Source organism: Hevea brasiliensis, chromosome 15 (genome assembly GCF_030052815.1).
Source record: "Hevea brasiliensis isolate MT/VB/25A 57/8 chromosome 15, ASM3005281v1, whole genome shotgun sequence".
Classification (NCBI taxonomy): Eukaryota; Viridiplantae; Streptophyta; class Magnoliopsida; order Malpighiales; family Euphorbiaceae; genus Hevea; species Hevea brasiliensis.
The window spans coordinates 54,754,520-54,760,519 of NC_079507.1; positions in this window are offsets into that span (position 1 = coordinate 54,754,520).

The following is a 6,000-nucleotide window of genomic DNA, read 5'->3' on the forward strand; positions in this document are numbered from 1 at the left end:
AAATTACTGCACAAATGGCCCAGCAAATGGCCACTTTCTTCCAACAAATGGTCGATAATCACACCCAAGCCCAAGTATTGCACTCCAACCCCACAAGGGCAGTGTGAAATGGAAAAGAGGGAGAAACCTATGGGTCAGAGCTCGAACAGTAATTTGAGAAAGAGAAAAGAATTTGAGGAACCCCGAGCTCAGGGATACGATAGAGGTGGATCATTAAGACAGAGACCACCAAGGTCCAGTCGTCGAACAACTAGAAGTTCCTACCCTTCCCGCCAATGTGAAACTTGTGGAAGATATCATGGTGGGATATGCTATAAGGCCTCTGAAGCCTGCTACAATTATGGAAAACTTGGACACCTTGCTAAAGATTGTACTAAACCACCTCGATCTGCTCTCCGGATTTCACAGACCGTCAGTCAAAGTCAAGATAGAAATAGAGTTGATACTCCTCACCACTATAACACAGTGAATCAACCCGAATATAGTAGCGCACCAGTCAGAGCGTCCACTATGCGCCAAGGAGAAAGAGTAGAAACTTCAGATGTAGCTGCTGGTAAGTTCTTAATTTTTGAAAGAAACAATTAGTTATTATTTGATCCCAGCACTACTTAGTTGTGTGTTAGTGTCAGAACTATATGTTCTGTTGTTATTCCTTTACATGGAAATGAATTTTGATGTATTAGTGACTAGTCCTTTAGGATAATAACTATAATAACAAGTATGATTGACATTAATTTTAGAAGAATTGTTAGCTAAAAGTATTTTCTAACATACCATAAATTATAAAGCTAATTGGCAAGCCTACTTAATGTAAGGCAAGAGGACCTAAAAGTAAGTTACAGTAATAGAATTGCTCTAGATGAGGGCAAAGATGTTACTGTTAGTAATTATTAATGGATATTGTAATCAGAATCTATTTAGGATATTAGTGGATTCGAGAAAGATAAGATGTTAGAAAACCTAGTCCATGAGGTTATAACGTAGTGGCTATATAATGTTCTCGATGTTTGTATTGTAAGCTGCAGATTATAGTACCGACACGGGATTATTGTGTAGAGCTACGTGCTTCCTCGTGGTATAATAAATTAAGAATATTTGTAAGTAATCTATAAATTGATACAGTTGCACCCGAATAGAGTACTATTACTGGAAATAAATGTGAAAATCTTAGTCAGAAATTTAAAACTTCAGAATTAGCCTATCAAACAACTACACTTGTAAGGTAGCTAGAGTCAGTGACTCAGTTATATTAATGTGAATTACCTGTACCACAGTAATTGCTATAAGCTTAGAGATATCAGTACGACTTATCATCCTCAGACGGATGGACAGTCGAAACAAGTGATTCAGGTAAATTTTAAAACTCGTTGAGTTTCTATAAATAATGAAATGAAATGATAATAATAACCTGTAAAATGTAATAAACCCTCGAGAATATACTGAGAACTTCTGTCCTTGAATCCGAGGGGAGATGGGACAGATACATCCCACTAACAGAATTTATATACATTAATAAGTGTCAAGCTAGCATACAAGTGGCACCCTATGAAACATTGTAAGGGAACAGATAACTATGGATTTTGTGATGAGATTTTTGAGGACACAGAATAGTCATGATGCAGTATAGGTTATAGTTGATAGACTAACCAAGTCTTCTCACTTTTTGCCAGTTCGAATGGACTATAGCCTGGAAAGATTGGCCAGATTGTACATATATGAGATTGTAAAACTGCATGGAGTGCCAGTATCAATTGTGTCTGACAGAGATCCTAGGTTCACTTCTAGATTCTGGAGTAGTCTTCAGAGAGCCCTAGGAACTAGATTGAACTTCAAAGACAAAGATTCCACCCACGCATGATGGCCAATGTAAAGGGTAATTCAGATATTGGAGGACATGCTACGGGCTTGTGTGATTGAATTTGAAGGTAGTTGGGATACACACTTGCCTTTGATTGAGTTTGCTTATAACAACAGCTACCAATCAAGCATTGGGATGCCTCCATATGAAGCTTTGTATGGCAAAAAGTGCAGAACTCCCCTATGTTGGGATGAGGTAGGTGAAAGGAAGATGATTGGGCCAGAGATTGTTCAGCAAACAGAGGAAAAGATCAGATTGATCAGAGATAGACTTAAGGCTGCATCAGACCGTCAGAAGTCCTATGTTGATCTGAAGAGAATAGATATTGAATATGCAGTGGGTGATAAAGTATTCCTCAAAGTTTCTCCTTGGAAGAGGATTGTGAGATTTGGCAAAAAGGGGAAACTGAGTCCTCGTTTCATCGGACCATATGAGGTTCTGGAAAGAGTGGGTCCTTTGGCATATTGGTTGGCATTACCTCCAGAGTTAGCAAGGATACACAGTGTCTTCCATGTGTCCATGTTAAGGAGGTACAGATCACACCCATCTCATGTACTATCAGTTGAATAGATTGAGGTAAAATCCAGACCTCTCATATGAGGAAAAACCCATAGAAATTCTGGCTTATGAGGTGAAGCAGTTGAGGAATAAACAGATACACCTGGTTAAAGTGCTGTGGAACCATCGTTCAGGCCATGAAGTTACTTGGGAACATGAAGAGGATATGAGGAGACAACACCCACAGCTGTTCAGAGACTAATTCCAGGTAAAATTTTGAGATGAAATTTATTTTAGGGGGGGAGAATTGTAACACCCCTATGTTCGGTAGTACGTTCTACTGTTCCAATGACCAGTGTTGTCCGGACAGCTAGAATGCCTAGAATTACACTTCGATATGAGTGAGGAGACATAAAATAATAAAATACAAGAAAAGAAAATACAAGAAAAAATAATAGTAAAGAAATGCAATCAAGTTAAGCGAGCCGAGAACCCTAGCGATGGGTGACCGCACCGGGAAGTCACGGCGTGGACCGTTGACTAGCCCTGGACTGCGGGGAACCCTGGAAAATATTTTTAGGACTCAAATAAATATTTATTGAAGTATAAATATCATTAGAAATATCAAAGAAAAATTAAATAATTAGTACAAAGAAAAGTGAGAAATCGAAAAATGGACAAAACCCGGTGTTACCGAAAAATCGGGAATGCAACCCGAACAGGGGTATTGTGGTCATTTGACACCCCAAGTTGTCTTTTGACCTAAATGTCCATTAAAAATAAATAATATTACACTTGAAAAATATAATGAAAAATTAATTTAGGGGTACCTAATATAAATAGCAAAAATGGAGTTCAAATTAGGTAATTAACATATTTAAACATATAAAATAATTGATTTTATGTAAGTGGAGCACTATGGGGATTAAATAAATATTATGTGGGACACTTAAGAGCTAAAATGGGCAAAATATTTCATCTTCTTCAACCTTTCAAAAGGGCAGCCGAAACCAAGAATGGAGTTCCTCCATGGACGCATGGGTTAAAGCTTCATGCAAGCTTGATCTAAGCCACTTTCCATGCACCTTCCTTCATTAAAGTTAATCCTCACACCATAGGCAGTAGATAGGCAACAAGAAAACCAAGTTTTGGAGAGATTTTGAAGAATTTCCAAAGTGGTAAGTTTGTATTTTTGGGTTATTGCTTCATTAAGTTTGTAAGGATGTTATGGGTGTTTGATTTATGAAGAAATTTTTTGAGGTTTGATGTTGAATGTGAAAGTGTACTTTTGGCAGCCATGGAAACACCTTGAAGGCAGTTTATTTGTGATTGTAAATGGTGAATTAAATGATTGATTAAATCTATATTGTGTAGGAAATTATTTGGGTAATGTACACTTAGTATATATAAATGTAAAATGAAATTTAAAGCTTGGAAAGTAATGGAATGTAAGTGTACCATTGTGGCAGTTTGCTAACTCTTGAGGAATGTTGGAATTAATACTTGGTTTATGGAATAATGATATTAAAATGTGTTGGTTGTTATGGCAGTTTGAGTGTATGTATGGTGGTGTGAAGTGGGACATGTAAATGAGCATGAATTGGTGATTGAATTGTTGTAAATTGAGTTGGACAAATTCTGCACTTTTTGGTGCACATTGAATGTAATTGCAAGCTGCCAAAATGACCTATAATATGTTATAAATTATGTTTAGGTTGTGGTACAACCAGAATTGGTTTGAATGTTAAGTTTGGTGAGTGTTAAAAGTGATGCTTGATGTGTATGCAAGAATTTCAATAAGGCAGTTTGTGTTTTAGGCCTATAACTTTAAATGTGTGGCTCCAATTGGTATGAGACCAATTGGAGGTGAAACTAGGCACAAAATGTGCCAACTTTCATGAAGAAAGCTTGCCAAAATTCTGCTTGCAAGGTAGCATGAAAAATGACCAAATCCGGATTAAGTGCAAATAAGGCCTGAAAATTGACCATTTAGGCAGTAGTTAGTGTTTAGGCCATAACTCACTCAAAACAGGTCCAATTGACCTGAAATTTTAACCATGAATAGTTAAGACCCATATCTACAAGTCTTATGAAGACACCAAAGCCCAGAAATGACCATAAGCAAGTCAAACAGCTTGCACAAGTTCGGGTCCAAAAACTGGCCGAACCAAAATTGACCTAAAATGACCTAAAGTGACCAATTTTGATGCAATTTGACCAGCAATAGTAAAATGACCATAACTTGGTCTACATAACTCAGAATGACCTGAAATTTTGCCCCGCGTGCAATAAGACATAGATCTACAAGTTTGTAGTTTTGACCGAAACCCGAAAACCGAGGGAACTAGGTCGTCCGGCTAAATCAAACTAGTATCCCGAAATCCAGCAAATTGCAAGAAAATGCAGTATACACGGAAATGAATTTGGTAACATGTACCAACCCTAAAAGACTATTGAATGTGACATATTAGTAACATTAAAACCTAATTTACCTAGAACGCATCGAGGGTCGACATATTAGGTTGACTAAGGAAATAATAGAATTCGATAAATTAATTATTGAACCTTATTCTTAGAGACAGTTTAAATGAGTACTGAAACACTTCAAATTGTGTTTCTCAGTTAGCAAAGACTCGAGGAAGGGAAGGAAATCGAGTCGAGCCAAGAGACAGTTATCAGAGGTTTGTGCACAACTAGTTTTTAACTGATTTTGTTTTGAATATTTCATATGATTAAATGACATATTTTTCTTATGTATTATGTTCAGCAAGCATTGGATTTAATTCAATGGTTATTGAAATTGTTATAGTATGATGAATTTAGCTTTGTGAAATGGTGTTTCCACAAGTATTAAGCATTGTTATAGATTGAATAAATTATGTTTTGAAAAATTGTGATAGAACATGTTTTGAATTGTGATGATAATTTTCATGAAAAAATGCAAATTTATGATTTGAATTGTGATGAGCATAAAAATTATTGGATATTGGAATTGACTTTGAATCGAATTATATTGTGATTTATGCTCACTAAAAGGATTGTGATATTGTTTTATATCTCACTATAGATGCTTGACTAGGTTATTACCCGTCTCTCTCATTTGTTGAGAAGACAATGGAGTTAGTTGTGTTTTGATTACCATGGTACGTGCACAGGCTTAGATTTTCCTCTGATTTGAGGTTAGATCTAAGTTTATTTTATCGTTATGGCCCTTGCGGACGAGTTATTATTGTGATGGTACTGTGCACGATGATTCGACCTCCCCGACCATAGAGAGTTAGAATCTGATTCGACCTCCCCGACCATAGGGAGTTAGAATCACATCGAATATGGCCCTTTCGGATTAGTCTTGCATAGTTAGTGAGATAAAGAATGATTTTTGAGATACAGCATGGTTTTTGAGATACAGAATGGCTTTTGAATGGTAAAGAATTGTGATTTCAATTATGACTTATGTATAATTGATTTTGTTGGGATTACCTAAATGGTTAGTTATGATTTGATAAATTGAATTTCATGATTGAAGTCATTTTATACAAATGATTCACATTATTGGCAATGAATATTTTGAGTTTTAGAATTTGATGAGTATTCAGATTTCCAAATTATTTACTGTAAATTTTGTCAATGTATATTGTATTATG